Consider the following 23,974-nt stretch of genomic DNA (forward strand, 5'->3'; position numbering starts at 1 on the left):
ACAAACAAACAAACAGAAACTTGTACATTTTATTTTTTTTAAGTTTGTTTATTTATTTTGAAAGAGACAGAGACAGCACGAGCAAGGGAGGTGCAGAGAAAGACAGAGAGAGAGAGAATCCTAAGCAGGCTCTGCACTGTCAGCCCAGAGTCCAACACGGGGCTTGAACCCACAAAACCATGAGATCATGACCTGAACGGAAATCAAGAGTCAGAAGCTTAACTGACTGAGCCACCCAGATGCCCCCAAAACTTGTCTATTTTAAAATACTTAAGTAAAAATGATATTTTACGATATGCAAAAGTTATTTGGAATTCAATTTTTGGTGCCTATAAATAAAGTTTTATTGGAACACAGCAAAGCTCTTTAGTTTTGCTTTTTTGTCCTATAAGGGCAGAATGGAGTAGCTGTGACAGAGGCCGTATGGCTCACAAAGCCTAAAATATTTTCCATCTGGCCCTTTACAGAAAAAGTTTGCTAACCCCTGATGTAGAGCTGTACTGTCCAATGGAAAGGTAATGTGAGTCACGTATGTAATTTTAAATGTTCTAGCGGCCACATTTTTTTAAAAGGAAAAAGGGACAACTGAAATTAATTTTCACACCATATTTCATGTCGCCTAATACATCCATAATATCATCGTTTCAATATGCAATCAATATAAAAATTATTCATGAGATATTTAGCATTCTTTTTTCATACTAAGTCTTTGAAATTCAGCGCGTATATGCTTGCAGTATATCTCAATTCGGAGCAGCCGCATGACAAGTTCTCTGTGGCCACCATGGTCCTGGGAAATTGGAAGGACAGCAGAGATTCAGCACAGAAGAAATTTTTTTTTTAATTTTTTTTAATGTTTATTTATTTTTGAGACAGAGAGAGACAGAGCATGAACAGGGGAGGGTCAGAGAGAGAGGGAGACACAGAATCTGAAACAGGCTCCAGGCTCTGAGCTGTCAGCACAGAGCCCAACGCGGGGCTCGAACCCACGGACCGTGAGATCATGACCTGAGCCGAAGTCAGAGGCTTAACCGACTGAGCCACCCAGTCGCCCCCAGAAGAATATTTTTACAAGGAGATGACACTTGAGGAAAACAGTTCAGTTTATATAATAAAGAGTTCGGGTGTGCAGCAAGGGTGGCATAGGAACAGATGCCCCCGTGTTTGAAAGAGTAACAGAGGGCACCTGGGTGGCTCAGTCAGTTAAGCGTCTGACTCTTGGTTTCCGCTCGCGTCATGATCTCCTGGTTCATGGGTTCAAGCCCCTCTTTGGGCTCTGCCACTCTGTGCTACAGTGTGGAACCTGCTTGGGATTCTCTCTCCCTCTCTCTGCACCTCCCCTGCTCACTCTGTCTCTCTCTCTCTCTCTCAAAATAAACAAACAAACAAAAAAGACTTGAAAGAAAGAAAAAAAGAAAGAGTAGTGGAGAGAAGGAAAGGGGAGTAGGCTCCAGGTGCTGGGCTGCCTCGCTGCAGAGAGCAGCCTATAGAAGAAAAGGAGGATTTTAAGCGTGGGAAGATCTATGCGTCCTTTTCATAGGGTACAAAAAAAAAAAAAGATCTTGTTATTCTTTTTTTTTAAGTATATTTATTTGAGAGAATGCACCTGTGAGTGGGGGAGGGGCCGAGAGAGAACCCCAAGCAGGCTCCATCAGCACAGAGCTCGATGTGGGGCTCGATCTCACAAACCAGGAGATGATGCCCCGAGCCAAAATCAAGAGTCAGACACCTAACTGACTGAGCCACGCAGGCGCCCCAAGGCCTTGTTATTTCTTACATACTGAAATTTGCATGCACCCCTTGCCAAGAACACTCCTCTAGATTTGAACTCCAAGGGTTAAAGCTTCAAAACTTTTAACCAGTATTTTAAAGGAGGGGAGTTTTTAGTCAAGAAGCTGTTGGTGGGGAGAAAAATCTGCAATCCGACTCTCTTTTCATTTTCGTAGAATATGGGAATGAACTCCTCTCAGCACCTCTAGTGGAGGAAGAGGGGCGGATCTCAGGGGCAGGGATCTGACACTCACTGGCCCATCATTTGTGGTGGAAGGGTGCAGATGTCAAAAGCCACTGACCCAGGTCCCCTTCTCCCTCCAGGCTGTCAGCTACAGCATAGGCTCTCCCCAACACACCCCTTGCTTATCCTCTCTCGTGTGATAATAGGCATACAATTCTAGTACAATGCAGTAATTATTATAATGGAGTTCGGTGGGGGGGAGCTTTTTTAAAAAGTTGACATTTAAGGGACACCTGGGGGACTCAGTCGGTTAAGCCTCTGACTTTGGCTCAGGTCATGATCTCACGGTCGGTGAGTTTGAGCCCCACATCAGGCCCACTGCTGTCAGCGCAGAACCCCCTTTGGATCCTCTGTCTCCCTCTCTCTCTGCCCCTCCCCTGCGCATACACTCCCCCTCTCTCTCGAAAATAAATAAACATTAAAGAAATTTCATGGATGTTGAATTGGCAGATACCATTATATTAGTTATAACAGAGATTTGATCAAAGTAGTGTAAGAGCAGGGGTGGCTCAGAGGGTTAAGCGTCTGACTTCGGCTCAGGTTGGTGATCTCATGATCTCATGATCTCATGGTTCGTGAGCTCAAGCCCACGTCGGGCTCTGTGCTGACAGCTCAGAGCCGGAAGCCTGCTTCAGATTCTGTGTCTCCCTCTCTCTCTGCCCTCCCCCGCTCATGCTCTGTCTCTGTCTCTGTCTCTCTCAAAAATAAATAAACATTAAAAAGAAAGAAAAAAGTTTTTAAAAAAGTAGCATAAGAGCAGAAAAAGAGGGTCAGGGGTTTGGAGGACATTCTTCACAATAGAAGGACCTCCTTTACTACTCACGTCACTTCATACCATTTTGCCATTCAGCATTACTACAGTGGTGTTGTTTTTAGTACATACGGCCAAATGTGAAAATTAGATGGTAAAAACCCAATTTTTCTATGTGTGCATGTAAATGTGTAGATGAATGAGAAAATTACTTTTGAAAATCCCTGAAATAATGGCAGAAAATACAAATATTGCTTGGACACTGAGATTATGCCCAGGGGAAAATTTATTCCTTAATTTAAAAACAATTTTTTTTAATGTTTATTTACTTTTGAGAGAGAGAGAGAGAGAGACAGAGTACAAGAAGGGAAGGGCAAAGAGAGGGAGACACAGAATCTGAAGCAGGCTCCAGGCTCTGAGCTGCCCGCACAGAGCCCTACATGGGGGCTAGAAACCCCCATGATCCATGAGATCTCATGATCCATGAGATCATGCCCTGAGCTAAAGTCAGACGCTTAACCAACTGAGCCACCCAGGTGCCCCTGTCTTCCCTAATATTTTAATTCAACAAACACTCATATATGCCAGCCACCCTTATAAGCACTTTACAGATCCTAACTAAAGCCAGTAGTATCTCCATTCTAGGCTTGAGCAATCTGAAGCCCTGAATGGTTAAATCAGGGAAGGTCACACACCCAGTATGTAGTCAAGGTCTAGGGTGACTCACTGTCCCGGTTTGCAGAACAGATATGGCAAGTACAGAGTCTCTAGAAAATCAGGCAGAGGGAAGATTGGGAAATTCCCTCTCAGAACGGCAAAGGAGATGTCTCATGCTTCACAACTGGGCACTATGGAGAATTTGTAAATCTAACCGGGAGCACCCTGTGTTATTTCCTGCTTTGTCTGACTGTTTCTGTAATTGTCTCTATCCATAGCTATTAAGGAAACTTCCTTTTGTCTCTGTGTCTGTTGGCCTTTTCCTTTCAATCATCATCCAGCCTTACAGTGACCACACCACCTAAAAAAAAGAACTGCTGTCCCCAGGGGGACCAGAGGACAGACAAGGTGAATGGGTTGTCCCCTGGGCAGATGGAGAAAGATACCCTAAAATCTCTTTCACCTGGTGAAGGATGCAGGTGAAAATAGGAAGTGTATCTACAGAGCATGAGTCCAAACTTCAGCTCTCACCTTCTAAGTCAATTCTGCACTCCGCTGAGTGGATGAACTCTTTCAGAAGACATTCCAAGAAGAGGAACATCCCCACTCTCCACTTGTCTTTCCTTCTTCGGCCAAAACCATCTACAGAAAGAGCCAAAAAAGGAGTAGGATGCCTTACTCCCTCCTGGTACCTCTGTACTCCTACAAAAAGATTTGGGGAGAGGACAGAATAATGAATGCCAATTTAAAAACTATTGTGTTTGGCTTCTTCTAACTAGATTGTGTACAAAACTGAGAGCTATGAAGACGATTTAAAAAAAAAATAGCCTTAAGCCCAATTTAGACATTCAAACCCAAGACAAAGGAAACATACCCAATCTGTAAAAGGAGTTCAGGAAAAGGGTGAACAAGGAGTTAATGCTTGAGATGAGACTGAAGTATGAATAAGAGCTTATCACATGGGGAAGGGAGAGGGACCTTGGGAGGAAACACTTAACAGATAAGGCTTTCCTCAGTCTGGAAAGACACGAGGCAGGGAGGGGCGGGAGGCACTGGGACCTGAGAGAGCTCAATAGCCTGAGGGAAGAAGAGTGAAAACAGACGAGGAGCCAAGTCTAGGAATGGGCCTTGTATGTCAAAACGTTTACTATCTGGGGCGCCTGCTATGGGTCAGTCTGTTAAGCACCTGACTCTTGATTTGGGCTCAAGTCATGATCTTGTGGTCATGAGATAAGCCCCATGTCGAGCCCCCGTCAGGCTCCGGGCTGAGCATGGAGCCTGCTTGAGACTCTCTCTTTTTTTCTCTCTGCACCTCCCCCTGCTGCCCCCCCCCCCCCCCCCCCCCCCGCAAAAGAAGTTTACCTTCCTCTGTGCTGATGGAGAGCCACTGACACAGTGTGAGCTGTGGAGTCCCAGGATCAGATTTGCATATTAAAAGGATTGCGGGATGAGAATGTTTGTCACATGGTCTTAAGGAATGTGCCATGAGAAGACAAGATTAATGGGAAACTACTTGTTATTTTGTTAATAGTAAACTACTTATTAAATGGACCACAAGAAGAAAAAAAGCTGAAGATCTCCTGGAAAGGATTACAAAACTAATAAAAACAATGGGAAAGATTAAAGTTTATCAAAGGAAATAAGTCAGAAAAATTTTAAGCCACTTGACCCAACAAGGTATTTAAGGATGAAGAAGAGAAAGCTTACCTAATGAAGAAGTTCTTGACCTCAGTAGTGATCCAGGAAGGATTAGGGAAGTGGCAGTTTCCAAGATGTCCCTCCAAATAGCAAATAATGGTCAATGGTTGGGTGTTCTAAACCAATTTTTAAAAATATATACAAAAATCATGGAGGTTGGCTAGTAGTCCCTGATCTCCCTGAGCACGCTTTATCTCTCTCTCTCTCTCTCTTTTAATGTTTATTCATTTTTGAATGAGATCATGACCTGAGCTAAAGTCAGATGCCCAACCAAATGAGCCACCCAGGCATCCCATGCTTTATCTTATTTTTATTTTTTAATGTTTATTTATTTTTGAGAGAGAGAGAGAGAGAGAGACAGAGTGCCAATAGGGCCTTTTTGAGAGAGAGGAAGGCACAGAATCTGAAGCAGGCTCCAGGCTCCGAGCTGTCAGCAGAGAGCCTGACATGGGGCTTGAACCCACAAACTGTGAGATCATGACCTGAGCCAAAGTCGGACGCTAAACTGACTGAGCCACCCAGGTGCCCCATATGCACAGATTTCTAATTATATTTCTACCTCTAATGGGGGAGGCAGTATTTTGTTTTGTTTTGTTTTTGTAAGTAAGCTTCATGCCCATTGCAGAGCCCAACATGGAGCTTGAACTCACAACCCTGAGATCAAGACCTGAGCTGATCAAGAGTCCAATGGTTGGGGAACCAGGGTGACTCAGTGAGTTAAGCATCTTGATTTTTTCTTTTGGCTCAATTCATGATCTCACAGTTCATGATCTCATGGGATTGTGGGATTGAGCTCCACGATGGAGACTGCTTGGAATTCTCTCTCTCCCTCTCTCTCTGCCCCTCCCCCACCCAAGCACACTCTCACTCTCTCTCTCAAATAAATAAACATTTAAAAATAAAACTGATATTTTCTATGTAGTTTTATTTGGTTTAATAATCATTCATTGACAAATATTTCTTAAATGGCTTTTTTCCCCTCTTAGACCATGAAGAGTTAATAATTGGCAAGACAGACAAATCTGGCTACTGCCCTCATGGAGATTATTGCTGTCTAGTGGCAAAGCAAAAAATTATAATGTGATATGTATAAGGAACGTGACAGAAACTCGCTTTGCCAATGTCTTTCCTGCTAAGAGAACCCCACTTTAGTTGGGGGCAGGCAGCATGCCCAATTGTAGGAGATTATATTTTCCTCAAATGGCCACACTAATATTTTGATCCCACGTGCTCCCCCTACACCAAGAAGTAAAATCTATTCCTCTCCCCTTTAACGTGGCCCAGTCTTTGTGTTTGTCACAGTGAAGAGTACCACAGCACAAGGGATATATGACTTCTAGGCCTAGGTCATAAAAGGCAATATGGTTTCCACTGGGTCTCTCTTGGGACCCTCACCCTTGGGACTCAGCTACCATGGTGTGGGACGCCAAGCAGCCACATGAAAAGGTCATGTGTAGGTGTTCTAACCACAGGTTCAACCGTGTGAGTCTTCTTGGCTGGCAGCCAGGATCACCTGCTGCTACATTGATGTCAAATGCAGAGCAATAGGCTGTTTCTGTTAAGCTTTGCCCAAATGGCATATTTGTGGGAAAAAAAAAACAAAACAAAAAGCAAAAAAAACACGTTTTTATTTTAAGCCACTGAGTTTTGTGTTGGTTTGTTACACAGCAATAGATACCCAAAACACCAACTTTAAAAAGTACATTTCCCACAGGCACCTGGGTGGCTCAGTCGGTTAAGTATCTGACTCTGGATTTCAGCTCAGGTCATGATCTCACGGTTCAGGATTTTGAGCCCCGAGTCGGCTCCGTGCTGGCAGTGAAGAGCCTAGGATTCCCTCTCTCCCCCTCTCTCTGCCCCTCCCCAGCTTGCTCTCTCTCTCTCTCTCTCTCTCTCTCTCTCTCAAAGCAAATAAATAAACTGAAAAAAAAAAAGTACATTTCCCAGCATTCCATGCAGATCAAAGTGACCATGTGACATAACTCTTTCCATTAAGATGTAAACCACTGGATGAGGTGTCTGAGAAAGTCACAAAAGAGGCATGACTTCAGGACCTGGATCTTCTGTTCTTCCTTCTGCCTACAATTCAGTGACAGCTAGAGCCCCAGCAGCCATTTGGTAAGGAGGCGAATGAATGCCACAGCCTAAGGATTCCGGAAGAGAAAACTAGAAAAGGTGTTCAACATTTTTAGGCAACGCAAATTAACACTACAGCGAGAACATCATTTCACACTTCTAAAATGGCAAACATCAAAAAGACTGACAACACTGCGGCGCCTGGGTGGCCAACTCACCCAGGGCCCAACTGGCTAAGGTTAAGGTTAAGGTTAAGGGTCCAACTCTCAGTTTTGGCTCAGGTTGTGATCTCACGGTTCCTGAGTTCAAGCCCCACATTGGGCTCTGCCGCTGGCAGTGGGGAACCCGCTTGGATGCTCTGTCTCTCTCTTTCTGCCCTTCCCCCACTTGTGCCATCTCTCTCAAAATAAATAAACTTAAAAAAAAAAAAAAAAAAAAGACCGACACCATCAGATTTGACTGTGGATGTGGAGGAACTAGAACTTGCAATCATTTCTAGTTGGTGTGTAAAGTCCAACCAACACTTTCAAAAACGGGTTAGCAGTTTACAACAAAGATAAAAATACACCTATTCTATGATCCTGCTCTTCAACTACTGGATTTTTATTAAAGTTGAGTTATGAAAATATACATTTATAAGAAGACTTCCGGAAGAATATTCAAAATAGCCATAAACAGGAAACAATCCCTAAGTCCATCAACGTGAGAACTGATAAAATGGATAAACCAGTTGAAATATATACACTACATTGGAATACTGTTTGGTTAAACATTCATTTTCTCCAGAAGCTGGAGAAGCTTACATGAAATTTTAGAGACAGCACCGGCACTGTGCCCTGAGCTTTGGCTCTGAGGGACCCCGAGGACACCCCACCCTGCCCAGCAGGCCACCCAGCAGGGTTCCGGCAGTCTTGACTTGAAGATACTGACCCACGTCATTAGACCACGTCTAATGAAATGGAGCATTCCCTTGCCCAAAGGCCCCTCACAAAACTTTCGATCCTCCAAAACTTTTGATCCTCAGAAAATTAGTAAGGTCCCTTAAAAAAACTAATCGTAAGGCTCAGGAAACTATCTTTGGATTAAGAGTATTTGAGAACCTCTGAGCAGGAGGTTCTGGGCAGTCTCTCTCCCCACAAGACAGGGAGGTCCCTCTTCACCCATCCACCTGGGCAACCAGCCTCTGGTGACAGGGAGCCCACTATCTGCTGAGGCAGCCCTTCCTCAGCAGGGCTGAGGAAAAAATGAACGAATTACTCACGTATGCAACAACATGCATGAATCTCCAAAACATAAATTAAGCGGGTCCCTGGGTGGCTCAGTCTGTTAAATGTCCGACTTTGGCTCAGGTCATGTTCTCACGGTTCGTGAGTTTGAGCCCCCCCATCAGGCTCTGTGCTGACAGCCCAGAGCCTGGAGTCTGCTTTGGATTCTGTGCCTACCTCTCTCTCTGCCCCTCCCCTGCTCGTGCTTCTCCTTCTCTTTGTCAAAAATAAATAAACTTATAAATATATATATTAAGGGGCACTTGGGTGGCTCAGTGGGTTCAGCATCTGACTTGGGCTCAGGTCATGATCTTGCAGTTCATGAGTTCAAGCCCCACCTCCAGCTCTGTGCTGACAGCTCAGAGTCTGGAGCTTGCTTCAGATTCTGTGTCTCCCTCTCTCTCTGCCCCTCCCCTACTCTCTCTCTCTCTCTCTCTCTCTCTCTCAAAAATAAAGTAAACATTAAAAAAATTTTTAATATATTAAAAAAAACATAGATTGGGCAAAAGAAGCCAAACATGTAAAAGTATATGATTCTACTTATATGCCCTTCAAGAACATGTAAGACGAATGGATTGTGATAGAAATCACAACAGTGGCTGCTTCATGGAAAGACTGACTAAAGAGGCATAAAGGAAGTCTCTGCAGTAATGGAAAAATTCGACATTTCAGCTGGGGTATTAGTTGCCCAGATGTATACAGTGGTCAAAACTCATCAAATTATACACTTTACTAAGATGTGTCTACTTTACTGTGTGTCATTTATTTGAAATTGGTTAAAAAGAATTACGAGCTTACCTCACAATAGTTTATTCACTCCTAAGAACCACTCAGAGGAGCTAAGGCTACAATATTTCTGATTTGCTGCTATAGCTAATTTACAGGAGCAATGTTTAATATAAGGAATGAAAACATTTTCGTGCCCAGCTCTCATTGACCAGTAAAATATGATCTCTGATTCATTGCCCCAAAACTGTATATTCCAAAGAAAAGCATATTCACCAGGAATTTTCTTCCTCCTTTTCCCGAGCTTAGATAACCATAACAAAATTATTTAGGCAAATCCATAGCAGCAACTAATAGGGCCTCTTGACAAAGAATGACGTCTAAACTGAGATCTGAGTGGCACCTGGAGGCTCAGTCAGTAGAGCAATCAACTCTTGATCTCAGGGTTGTGAATTCAAACCCCATGTTGGGTGTAGAGATTACTTAAAAATAAAATCTTAAAAGAAAAAAAAAAACAACCCTGAGATCTGAATTATAGCAGGATTAACAGAGGAAAAAGAGGAAAGGGAGGATAAGGATGGGTGAAATAAAGTTCCAGAGGCTGGCGGGGGTGGGGGGGGGGGTGTATACACACACACACACACACACACACACACACACAGAAATTGAAAGATCATCGGTGAATTTACTGCAATAGATGCAACCCTTAAGAAAGCTGATATAATTATCTAAGCGAGAGAAATAAGGCTTGACTGGAAAAAGACACAGAGAACTTTGAAGGGTGTCTTAATCTAGATGGAGGTTAAATAGGTAGGTACATATGTAAGATTCATTAAGGTTTACCGAGTATATCACTGTACTTCACGTACTTTACTGCATGTACGTTATATCTCCATTTAAAAGATACATGTACCATATATACAACTCATATTTATTCAACTGTTTACTCGTCAGTTTTGAGCTCCAGAAGAGAAAACTGGGCTAAAAAAAATTAGAAGGTGTGTTAGAGAGTGCTATCTTCCTATTTAACACAGGTTTAGCTGGGTACATGGTTCTCCAAATAGAGACTATGTCCCAGCCTCCTTTGGAGTTAATTGTGGTCACATGACTGGGTTTTGCTCTCTGACATTTTGCAGATATGATGTTTGCAACTTCTAGCCATAGGAAAGAAGCATGTCCCCCGTTTCCATGAACTTGAAGGCAGATATGGTAGTAAAGTAACTTACACCACATGGACGAGCGCCATATCCAAATAGATGTCATAAGTTAAAAGGATAATGGGTTCTCAAAGTCCCTGGCCCTCCATATTATTCCTGGAGCACATATGCAAAATTATTACATGAGAAATAATTACCTTGTTTAAGTAATTTCCATCTCTTGTTACATCTCTTTACTTGAATTAACCCAACTATTACTTAACCCAAGGGAGAAGGGCAAAAATGAGAAGTGCCAGGAGAATGTGGAATTGTGAAGGCTGAGGAAAAAGACAAGAAAGGAGTGGTCAACCAGTCAACTGCGTCAAAGGCTTTGATCCATCAAGCAAGGAATGGATTCAAGAGCATCCCTTTGGGATACTCAATTTCATTGTTTGTTTGTTTGTTTGTTTGTTTTAAGTTTATTTATTTTGAGATATAGAGCAGGGGAGGGGCAGAGAGAGAGAGAGACAGAGAGAGAAAGAATTCCAAGTAGGTTCTGCACTGCTGGTACAGAGCCCAATGTGGGGCTTGAACTCACAAACCATGAAATCATGACTTGAGCTGAAATCAAGAGTCCAATGCTTAACGGACTGAGCCACCCAGGCACCCCTTCATTTTTTTTTTTTTGTTAAGTGTTACTTAATCACTTACTGACAGCGTCCCCATGAATCAATCTTATCTCTCTAATTAGAACTAAATCCAGTAATTTTCTTCCAATTAAAAAAATTTTTTTAATGTTTATTTATTTTTGAGAGAGAAAGAGAGAGAAAGTGGGGGAGAGGATGAGTGGGGGAGACACAGAATCTGAAGCTGGCTCTAGGCTCCGAGCTGTCAGTACAGAGCCCAACGCGGGGCTCGAACTCACAAACTGCGAGACCATGACCCAAGCTGAAGTTGGACGTTCCACTGACTGAGCCACCCAGGTGCCCCTAAAAAAAAATGTTTTAATGTTTATTCATTTTTGAGAGACAGAGAGAGATAGAGTGTGAGGGGGGAGGGGCAGAGAGAGAGAGAGAGAGGGAGACACAGAATCTGAAGGAGGCTCCAGGCTCTGAACTGTCAGCACAGTGCCTTACACGGGGCTTGAACTCAAGAACCAGGAGATCAAGACCTGAGCCAAAGTCAGATGCTTAACCGACTGAGCCTCCCAGGGGGCCCATTTGTTTTTTCCAATTTTTGCTTTTATTCTACTCGGTTTTGTAAACATTGCCTTGTCTTTGTTAAAAATCTCACCCAGAATTCTCATCCATGAGGGGTTTTGTTAATCTAACATCGGGTTTAGGTAGACATAATGGGAGGTGCCAATATTGGATCCATTTTAATTTCAAACTATTTAAATGTGGATTAAAATCAATTATCATGACTCAAAGCAATCAGTACTCTTACCAAAAATTATATGGTGTATTAATCTAGCAGAAAGAAGCGATATCCATTTCTGCCAAAGTAGTTAAGTTAGTCAACAGTCTTCTATTGAAACCAGGGGAGGCAAGGGGGTAAGGGAAGAATTCAATGGAAGGGTCCTGAGTTAGTTCACAGGTTCGGCAGGTTTCTTTCAGTTTATTTATTTATTTTGAGACAGACTGTGTGAGCAGAGGAGGGGCAGAGAGAGAGGAGTGAGAGACTCCCAAGTGGACTCCATGCTGTCAGTCCAGAGCTCAACACAGGGCTCCATCTCATGAGCCGCGAGATCATGACCTGAACCGAAATCAAGAGTTGGATGCTTAACTGACTAAGCCACCCAGGTGCCCCTGGGCTTTTTTTTTTTTTTAAGATTTTTTTAAATTATTTTTTTATTAAAAAAATTTTTTTTAATGTTTATTTATTTTTGACAGAGAGAGAGAGACAGGGCATGAGTGGGGGAGGGGCAGAGAGAGAGGGAGACACAGAATCTGAAACAGGCTCCAGGCTCCGAGCTATCAGCACAGAGCCCGACGTGGGGCTGGAACTCACAGACCGCAAGATCATGACCTGAGCCGAAGTCGGACGCTCAACCGACTGAGCCACCCAGGTGCCCCAAGATTTTTTTTAAGTTTTTAAGTAATCTTTTACTTAACCCAACATGGAGCTCGAACTCACAATCCCAAGATCAAGAGTTTCACACTCTACTGACTGAGCCAGCCAGGCACCCGTGATTGGGCTTATTTTTGAAACAACTTCATCGGTCTCAAACTTTATAAATTTTAGAGTCTTCATTTTTTTTTATAGAATACGATGATATGTCATTGATGTCTTATTTTGTAACCACCAATGGTGAATTTTCACTTTATATTTTCACTTCTGAGATTCGTCTATACATTGTCATTGCACCTTTTCCCATTGAAATTTCAGTGTTTTCATTATTGATTTTAACTACTACTTACTTTTTGTCAGATACTTTCCCTTTGTGATTTACTTTTCAATTTTTGACAGTTTCTTTTAAATTGCTCATGTAGTCAAATCTTTGATTTTTGATTCTTTTGTTTACCAATTGATTCATGCGTAGACCATTTTCCCCTTAGCTTGAGAATGAGTAAATAGTCTCCTAAGTATTCTTTTAACTTTGTAACCAGCACTTTGGCAAACGTGATTATATTTCAGGCACATGTTTTAATATTTGTTTGTTTCTCTTACTTTGAACACTCTTCACATGTAACATCTGGAATTTTTTTAAATATCTGTGGTAAGGTGACAATTTAGCTCATCACAGCCACCCAATACATTGAATAACTTTTCTTTTATGTATTACATTGTGATGCCAAATTTATTATTTAAAAAAATTTTTTTAACATTTATTTATTATTGAGAGACAGAGAGACACAGAGCATGAGCAGCGGAGGGGCCGAGAGATGGAGAGACACAGAATCTGAAGCAGGCTCCAGGCTCCAAGCTGTCAGCACAGAGCCCGATGCGGGGCTCGAACTCACAAACTGTGAGATCATGACCTGAGCCGAAGTCGGACACTTAACTGACTGAGCCACCCAGGAGACCCCCAACTTTATTATTTACATCATTTTTGTAAGTCATAGTATCTATTTATGGTTATTTATTCTGTTCCAAAGACATGTTTATAAAAGTTTATACAAGTAGCCCTCTGTTTCATGAGTTGCTTTATTATCTTTTGACACGTTGTGGTGCATATCCTTGTACTGAGCCTTCTAGTTACAACTAACAAATTTATTAAAGTTATTTTAAGCAAAAGGGAGAATATTCATGGACCGATCAACTGTGCTCTGAGGTCAGGGTTACTTTGAGCAGCAGAGACAGTTACAGAGGCACCTTTATTAAATACTTTGAGGTGGGGAGGGCACTGTGTAGGAACTTCTTGTTGCCGTCATCAATTTTCTTTTTTTAAAAAAATTTCTTGGGGCGCCTGGGTGGCTCAGTCTGTTAAGCGTCCGAGTTCGGCTCAGATCATGATCTCTCAGTTCAAGCCCTGCGTTGGGCTCTGTGCTGACAGCCCAGAGCCTGAAGTCTGCTTCAGATTTTGTGTCTCCCTCTCTCTCTGCCCCTCCCCTGCTCACACTCTGTATCTCTTTCTCTCTCAAAAATAAATAAACATTAAAAAAAATTACAAAAAAAAAATGTCTTGGCTCTTCTCTATTTTTTCTAGCTAATCAACTTTAGAATTACCGTTTCAAGCTCCAAAAGATATTCCTATTTGGATTTTGATTGGAGTTGCATTAAACCTGTAAATTAATTTGAAAAGAACTGACATCTTTATACTAGTCATTGTTACCTAGGAACATGGTAGGACTTCCCATTTATTCAACTCTTCTTTTATGTTCTTTAGTAAAATTTTGTAGTTTTATTTATATCGTTCCTGTCCATTTCTTATTATGGTTATCCTGAGGTGTTTTATATCATTCATTTTTAAACCAATTACAATCTGACTTCTACCTATTCATCTTAATTCTTTAGTCACTACAAAAAAAAAAAAAAAAAGGAGGGAAGCAGTAGAAATCATTGGAAGGACATTGAAGAAACTCACAGAATTAAGAGATGAGCATTAAGTTTCAGGAAGAGGAGACAGGGCTGTTATCAGGGATGACAGGATCCATGGGCTGAAACACCATTGCGTCTTTCAGAGACTCTCTCTGTCACTTGTCCCTCAGCTGTACATTCCTCTGTCTTTTGCCCTTGCTCTCATATTTCCATTATCCCCAAGAAAAGAGGGTGTTTTGCCCACGAGTTCCAGATAGTAAGACCCTGGGCAAATGACCCACAAACATAAGAAATGATGCCTGCTCAATCTTATTCCCAAAAACAGAAACGCCCGTGAAAACCTCAGGGAAGATCATTTCTCAATCATCCTATCAGCAAAGATCTAAGGTATGAAACGATGTATGAAATAGATGACTCATCATAGCATTGTTTGTCAAACCAAAAGATTATTCGGCAGAGGGTGTACACAATGACACATCCCTGTAGGGGATACAGCAGGTGCGAAGGTGTTCTTCACGTGATAGGGAATGAGCTCTCTGATCCCCTGTCGCTCAGAAAACTCAAGCTCCGGTGGGCAGAGGTCGCTGTCCTTTGCGCCAAAACAGGAGGGAAAAAATAAATGTGAATTGTCTTTATGTGTACGGGTTGTCTCCAGAAAGATAGCCAGAAGCTCTTTGTACCGCCTGCCTCTAAAAAAGGAAGGGGCATGGCTGGGAAACAGAGGTAGAGAAGAGCTTTTCCTGCTGTGCACCCCTTCGGCCTCTGCGTGGCCTGCGAATATACAACCAATTCTAAAGCTTGAGCAAAATTGTGAAACATGCCTCCCCATTTGTCATTTACACGGTAGTACTTGCTGACTGTGGAAGTGACAAAATAATTCTGAGGCTCCCCTGGAGCAAAATGTCGACTCAGTGCTAACTCAGAGGTGACGGTGCAGGGAAAGAGTCCCAGGGAGCAGGAGGGGAGACACAACAGAGAGGTACAACAGAAAGCACACGTTAAGCATTAGTCTCTCGCGGGGGGGTGCGGGGGGGGGGGTGGCGCGGGGGGGTAACTCTTTCCCGGCTGCTCCAAATACCGAATTCGTTTATCTTCAAAAGCTGTTAAACTAAACTAATGTCCCGGCGTGACTGCTAAGTCATGTCTCCGAAGTATAAACAGCCCGATACAGTTCTGTTTTCCAACATCTACGGTCCCTGTGCTAAGTTGAACTGCTCTTTGTCACGGACAGCGAATTTCCACAACGATATATGATTTCATACCCATCACTTTCGGTCACTTTCAATGGTTTTATTTAGTATGATTTTTAATTTTTTTATAGTTTTTTTTGGTGGGGGGAGAGAGTAAGACTGAGTGGGGGACGGGCAGAGGGAGAGGGAGAGAGAGAGAGAATCCCAAGCAAGGTCCACTTTGTCAGCAGGGAGCCCAACATGGGGCTCGAACTCATGACCATGAGGTCATGACCTGAGCCAAAGTCAGAGACCTAACTGACTGAGCCACACAGGTGCCCCGTTGTTTTTAATTTTTGTTAACATTAATTGATTTTTGAGAGAGAAACAGAGACATAGCATGAGCAGGGGAGGAGCAGAGAGAGAGGGAAGATACATAATCCGAAGCAGGCTCCAGGCTCTGAGCTGTCAGCACAGAGCCGGATACAGGGCTTGAACCCACAAACCGTGACATCATGACCTGAGCCAAAGTCGGACGCTTAACCGACTGAGTCACCCAGCACCCCTATTTTTTTATTTAAAAAAAGTGTTTTTAAGTTCATTTATTTTTGAGAGGGAGAGAAAGAGAGAGCATGAGGAGAGAAGGGCAGAGAGAGAGAGAGAGAGAGAGACACAGAATCCGAAGCAGGCTCCAGGCTCCGAGCTGTCAGCACAGAGCCCGACGCAGAGCTTGAACTCACGAACTTTGATCATGACCTGAGCTGAAGTCGGACGCTTCACCGACTGAGTCACCCAGGCTCCCCTCAATTATTAAAACCGTCCCCTTTGGGATGTAAAGTCCTGCTCACTTTATTTTTCAATATCTAGAAATCTTTTGTACCCCGTGACTCAAAATGTCCAAGGTCCTGTAAGGGCTCTGCGGTAAAGAGACTTCTTTCCACCCCTTGCACGTGGGGCCTTCCTTCGCTCTGGCTTGTGCCGATGATACACTGCACAATTCTAGGGGTCTCCAGTCTCTGTCATCTAGATCAGTAGTTCTCAGAGTTTCATGCAATAAGAAACAGCTGGAGGTCGTCGTTCAATGGAGATTGTGATTCCCTCTGTCTGGGGTGGGAGCTGAGCTCTGCATTTCTAGCAGGCTCCCAGGTGATGCTGGTGTGGCTGTTCTGTGGACCACACTTTGAATAGCAAGGTCCTACGTAATCGATGCCTCGGGTGGATCGCCTGTGTGGCATCGCCTAGAAGCCCCGCGTTGTCCACTGCCCCCAAGGTTCCCAAGTTTTAAATATTCTTCCAGATACATTCTATGTGTATGCAAGCATATAGGTATATAAATACATTTCATTTTTTATGGAAATGATAGCATGTTACCTACATTGTTCCACGTGCTGTTCTACACACACACACACACACACACACACACACACACACTTAATGGGTCTTGGAGCCTATCCTACCTTGGGCCACATAAAACTGCCTTGTCTTCTTAACGACACAATAGTATTACACTGCACAGCTGGAACTATTATTTAAGTAATAGGTTTTCAAATGGCGCGAAAGCAGGCTGTCCTTCTGATTCTCCTGCTCTCAGCTCTACATCTCTCTCCCTCTGGTTGTTTTCTTCTTGTTCTAGCAATATCTGGCCTGGAACATCCATCCCAGCTCCACCAAGGTGAGGACATGGAAGGGGGAAGGCACGGTCACGGCTCCACAGGTCCGTTTCTCTCCTAAAACATGCCTGGCCCTCAGCAAATCTTGTGTGGACAGAGCTGGTCCTCTCGTTGGCCCTTCTTTGACCTAATATGTCCTTTGTTTTCAGCTCTGAGCTCTGAGAATACGTGAAAAGCCCATCCAGGCACTCCCCAGCACCATTTTACATATATGAGTTATCATCCATTTAAAAAAAAAATTTTTTTTTTACATTTATTTATTTTTGAGAAACAGAGAGAGACAAAGCGTGAGCGGGGGAGGGGCAGAGAGAGAGGGAGACACAGAATCCGAAGCAGGCTCCAGGCTCCGAGCTGTCAGCACAGAGCCCGACGCAGGGCTCGAACCCACAAACTGTGAGATCATGACCTGAGCCGAAGTCGGACGCTCAACCGACTGAGCCACCCAGGTGCCCGAGTTATCATCCATTTGACATACATCTGCACCATTTCATATCCAGGGTATTACTATTATTATTGGTGAAATGAAATAGGCACTATATATTTCTTATGTTCTATCAAGGACATTCATTAATCTATTTATTAGTGATAGCATTTAATAAATTATTACAGTAAGGATGTGTGCACCAAAGGGCTAAAATACAGACGATGAGGCCAGGCTCTAGATCTGGCTCTATTAGCAGTAAAATGTTGCTTTCGAAGAAAATTTTTTATTTAAATTTGCAGTGCTCTGGTTATTTGAACCTGTAGCTGAGAAACAATCATCTACAGAGAAGAGAATTAAGCTTATTGAGGCACAGTATTATTTTACATTCACTATTACTTTCAATACATGAATTTTAGGAAACTTTGGAAAGTTTATTTTTATTCTCATGGTTTATCTGTTGGGCTGATTGCTTGCTTTCCTCCTTCCTTCATCATTTGACCAGAATATTTGAGCTCGACTTCAATACTTAATGCGTTTTTGAAATGTTTTATTTATTTTTAAGAGAGAGAATGTGAGCAGGGGAGGGGCAGAGAGAGAAGGGGCAGAGGATCCGAAGCAGGCTCCGCACTGACAGCAGCAAGCCCAATGCGGGCTCGAACTCTGAGCCATGAGATCATGACCAGAACCGAAGTCGGAAGCTCCACCAACCCACGAACCATGAGATCATGACCTGAGCCAAAGTCAGACCAGACACTCAACCGACTGAGCCACCCAGCTGCCCCTCTTTATTATTTTTTTAAGTTTTTTAATTTATTTTGAGAGAGAGAGAGAGAGAGAGCAAGAGAGTGAGAGAGAGAGAGAGAGAGGGATAGGGGCGGAGAGAGGGAAGAGAGAATCCCAAGCAGGTACTGCACTGTCAGCACAGAGCCTGATGTGGGGCTCAAACTCACAAACTGTGAGATCATGACCTGAGCCTAGATCAAGAGTCAGATGCTGGGGCGCCTGGGTGGCTTGGTTGGTTAAGCGTCTGACTTCGGCTCAGGTCATGATCTCACGGTCTGTGAGTTTGAGCCCCTCGTCGGGCTCTGTGCCGACCGCTCAGAGCCTGGAGCCTGTTTCAGATTCTGTGTCTCCCTCTCTCTCTGCCCCTCCCCTGTTCATGCTCTGTCTCTCTCTGTCTCAAAAATAAATAAATGTTTAAAAAAAAAAAGTCAGATGCTTAACCAAATGAGCCACCCACGTGCCACAGGGAGATATTTCTTTAAAGAAAAAGTTTGCTTTCTTAAAAAATTTTACCTTCTGATAGTTAAACCAACTGTGAACTCAACTTCAGAAAGTACAACAGAGGTTTGCTTTAAGTCTTGTCTCTTCCCTTTTTCTGGATCCAGTCTCATTAGCAAAAAAAAAGGAAAGGTAATTGTCTCCACTCCTTTAGACCTATGGATTTTGCCCTTCTAGGAAAAGACTGGGATTGGCCCTCAGAACTGGTCTTCTTTTTTTTTTTTTTAATTTTTTTTAATGTTTATTTATTTTTGAGACAGAGAGAGACAGAGCATGAACGGGGGAGGGACAGAGAGAGGGAGACACAGAATCGGAAGCAGGCTCCAGGCTCCGAGCCATCAGCCCAGAGCCCCACGTGGGGCTCGAACTCACGGACTGCGAGATCGTGACCCAAGTCGAAGTCGGACGCTTAACCGACTGAACCACCCAGGTGCCCCAGAACTGGTCTTCTTATAGGCGCCTGGGTGGCCCATTCGGTTGAGGGTCGTACTCTTGATTTTAGCTCAGGTCATGATCTCACAGTTTGTGGGTTTGAGCCCCGCGTCGGGCTCTATGCTGACAGCATGTTGCCTGCTTGGGATTCCCTGATCTTCCTCTCTCTCTGCCCCTCTCCCGATTGTGCTCTCTCTTTCTCTCAAAAATAAATAAATAAACACTAAAAAATTTGTTTTAAATAAAGAAAAAAGAAAAAAGGAAAATAAAGAAAAGTGACATGTCCTGTACCTGAGAACAGCGGAGCAGTACGAGAACAACTCATACCGGTAACAAAATAAATGCTGTGAAAGTTCACCCTGGCTAAATCTCCAAGTGATCACAAGGCAGTGAAACATAGCTACTTTTACAAGAAATAAAGACCTCTCAGATTACTGTGTCTGAGTCAAATTGGGCACTTGCTCGGACTGGAGTAAAATTGTGTCTGACCTGTGGGTTTCTGGTTACTAAGGATACCGGTAAGTGAGGAGTAGATTTCTCAGGGCTGTGGAGGTCCCCAAATTAATCCCTTTGTGGGTCCAGAGCCACATGAAGCTTTTTCTAGTAAGGCTTTCTTTCTTTAGGCGTCAGACTGTTCCCTGAATTAGTTGAAACAATTGGTCTTGAATTTAAAGCTGAATGAGACAACTTGGTTGCAATGCAGTGGTTCGAATTCATCTGCAAAAGTCCATGCTCCAATGACGCAGGTGTGATAGGCTATAAGCCATACATTTTGAAAGCACGGAATGGGTTTCTCATGCCTGGGCCAGGCGATGTTCCAAACACTTTAGATATATTAACCCACATATCCTTACAACGACCCTATGCTGTAGATGCTATTATTATGCTCATTTTAAAGATGAAGGCAGAGGGAGATTGCCCAAGGTTATTCTCTGCCAGGAAGCAGTACAGCCCAGCTATGAACGCTGGCCGTCTGGTTTTAGAGTGTGTATCTTGACAAGTGGATTATCTGCCTTTTCATACAGTGGGTAGTTAAAATCAGGGAAGGATATTGAGATCCCTTGTGGAGAAGGTCCCTATAGAATTAGAAATAAAGAGGTAAGGATAAAATGTGATAAAATATTAATATGTAGGGGGTTAGAAGAAAAAATCTAAAGCAGCAGTTTGTTCAGAATGATAGAGGGAAGACCAGGGGAAGACAATGTGGTCAATACTGGTCAATGTCACAGAGATGTCAAGTAACAGGGGCAGAAAAGTGTTCGTGGGATGTGAAAAGCAGGAGGTAATTAACAGCCCCAGCAAAGATCATTTCAGTGGAGTTTTGGGGGAGAGGGTCAGAAGTCAGTGATTTAAAAAAAAAAATTTTTTTAATGTTTATTTTTGAGAGAGAGAGAGACAGAGAGACAGAGCATGAGCGGGGGAGGGGCAGAGAGAGAGGGAGACACAGAATTCGAAGCAGGCTCCAGGCTCCGAGCTGTCAGCACAGAGCCCGACGCGGGGCTCGAACTCATGAACCGTGAGATCATGACCTGAGCCAAAGTTGGACACTCAACAAACTGAGCCACCCAGGTGCCCCCCCCCTTTTTTTTTTTAATTTTTTAATGTTTATTTTTGAGAGAGAGAGAATCAGGTGATTTGAGTATAGTGATTTGAGAAGTAAGCCAGAAAAAGAGCGGGTTGAGCTAAAAGTAAAGAATCATGGCTGAAAAGACTAGGAAAGAGAGAGTTCAGCAGAAACTAGAGGGACACATGACAAGAAAGGTTGTATATAAAATAAAGTGGTTGAACATGTTCGTAGACCTTGGGAGGTGAATCAGCAGAAGGGGGGAGACAGAGAAAATTCCACAGCAGGGATGTGTTTGAAGGGACTAGAGGAGTGCCAGTAAGAGCACAGCTCGGGAGCCTGACAATGGCAGCTGGAAGAGGACAGAGCAGAGCCAGAAGTTCTTCGTCTTCTCTGAGAGGTAGGGAGGCTAAGTCATCCAATAAATATGATGCAGAGGAGAATGAAATCAGAGGCAACCAAAGCCCTACAAGGAACAACTCTGAAGGGCAGTTCAGCTCCTGGGTTCCCAGACGGGTTGAGCGGAGGTTTTGTCAGGCTAGCTTTGGGGTCATTTCCACTTCCTCCCCCACCTTTGACCGGCGTTTCTCCCTTATAAACCTCTTGCACCCTGAACATCTCACAGTCAGCTCTTGGAGATAATTATCTGTGAATCACACGTGTTTGTAACACTCTAGCGATTTTATTTCCAACAGGAATCACACTTAACAGCAAAGCCAAAAAGTTTCCGCATAAAGGAATAATTAACATCAGAGAAAATTCTTTGTAACCAGTTGTGTTGAGTCTAATGTATTTCAACATAACCTCCCTGCCCCCGATGTTACTTAATATTAGTTTCAGGTGTACAACATGATCAATATTTGTATATATTACAAAATGATTACCGCAATAAGTCTAGTTAACATCTGACCCCATACATAGTTACAGAAATTGTTTTTTTGTGATAAGGCCTCTTAGGATCTACTCTCTTAGCACCTTTCAAATATGCAGTGCAGTATTGTTAACTGCGGTCACCATCTTGTACGTTACATCCCCAACATCCTCAACGTAACCTTTTATAGTAGCGATACTAAGAGCACGTAGAATCTATCTTGTTCTCAGCAAAAAGTAAATAAATAAATGACCATGTAACAAAACGGTTTTTTTGTTGTTGTTGTTAGAACAATGGCTGCTTTACAAATGAAAGTAAATAAAAAGGAACTCTTTTACTTAATGAAATATACCAATAGTATACCTTACTTATCACACAGACATACACACTAAATTGACCCCTCAGTCTGAAATCTCTCATCCATCATGTCCCTAATCATTTAATAAAAAAAAAATTTATTAAATGCTATGTGTCAGGAACTATTCTAAGACTCAGTCCCTGTGTTCAAAGAACTCACAGGCCAGTCAGTGTTTGAATAATATCACCAGAATGCCTCTAAACTTGTGGTTTGAGGAGAGCAATGTGTAACCTCAAATCTGAGGCTGCTTTCGTTATCAGCATTTTCTGAAAAATTTTCCATTCAGCCTTCTGTGTTTTCTATTTTCCTAAAATACATTTTATGTGAAAAATCATCTCAAGTATCCTTACAAAATGTACTTTGGATAGTATTTCCCCCCAAGCTTCATACTAGAAAATAAACATATAGGAATTACATATCTTTCTAATTTTCATTAATGTCACAAAGCAAATCCGTTGTGGATGATGTTCTTAAAAAAATTTCCTAATTATCATTAATGTCACAAAGCAACTCCGTTGTGGATGAAGTTCTTAAAAAAATTTCATAGTTACCTATTTTGTGTTGTCCTTTATCTTAATGAGGTCAGATGACACAATAAATTTCGAAGTGTTTCTGAAACAGTGAAAATAGTATCATTGTTTTTATTATTAATTATTAATGAAATAAGATATTAAACCTTGTTTTTCTCCTCAAGATTCTGCAGAAAATGTAATTTAAATTCTTCATAAGTATGTTTTCCTTTCTAACAGTTCTTTTAGGGGCGCCTGGCTGGCTCATTTGGAAGACCACGCAATCTTGGGTCCATGAGTTCAAGACCCATTTGGGTATAGAGATAACTAAAATAAATAAATAAGTAAAAGTTCCTTTAGTACTTCTGGTCCTATAGATAAATAAAAAAGAATTTATAGTATTAAATTCACATCTATTTGTGATATGACATTTACCAAGTGATCTGACATCTACCATGGCCATAGAAATATCTATTTTACTAAAGGAAGTTAAAGGTTATAATAGTTCAACTAGTGCTGACTCGATTTAAAGATTCAGAAGATCACGGGGCGCCTGGGTGGCGCAGTCGGTTAAGCGTCCGACTTCAGCCAGGTCACGATCTCACGGTCCGTGAGTTCGAGCCCCGCGTCAGGCGCTGGGCTGATGGCTCGGAGCCTGGAGCCTGTTTCCGATTCTGTGTCTCCCTCTCTCTCTCTGCCCCTCCCCCGTTCATGCTCTGTCTCTCTCTGTCCCAAAAATAAATAAAAAACGTTGGGGAAAAAAAAAAAAAAAAAAAAAAAGATTCAGAAGATCAGGCCTCCATAAAAAGTTATTCTTTTTATTTTTTTTCCATTTTAGTTAGCCAACATACAGTGCAATATTGGTCTCAGGAGAAAAACAGTTACTCTTTAAAAAAATTTTTTTTTAATGTTTACTTATTTTTGAGAGAGAGAGAGAGTGCAAACTGGGGAGGGGCAGAGAGAGAGGGAGACACAGAATCCAAAGCAGTTCCAGGCTCCGAGCTGTCACCACAGAGCCCGATGCGAGGCTCGAACTCACAAACGGTGAGATCGTGACCTGAGCTGAAGTCGGACGCTTAACCGACTGAGCCACCCAGGCACCCTAACAGTTCCTCTTTTTGAGTGGGTATCATTTATCAAACACTTAGAGCATTCTATAGACAGGCAATACTCCCTCTTTCTAAAGAGTTTATAATATATTCAAGAAGAATAAGGCAAATAAACAAACACTGAGAGACAAATTGCATAAAGAAGAGATTATATAGTATGAAGCTTCATTTCTCTTTCATTTAAGATTTTTAAGTTATCTCTACACCCAATGTGGGGCTTGAACTCACACCTCAAGAGTCACAAGCTCTACCAAGTGAGGCAGTCAGATGCCCCTACTATAGA

Source organism: Panthera onca, chromosome D4 (assembly GCF_046562875.1).
Source record: "Panthera onca isolate mPanOnc1 chromosome D4, mPanOnc1 haplotype 2, whole genome shotgun sequence".
In the NCBI taxonomy this organism is placed as follows: Eukaryota; Metazoa; Chordata; class Mammalia; order Carnivora; family Felidae; genus Panthera; species Panthera onca.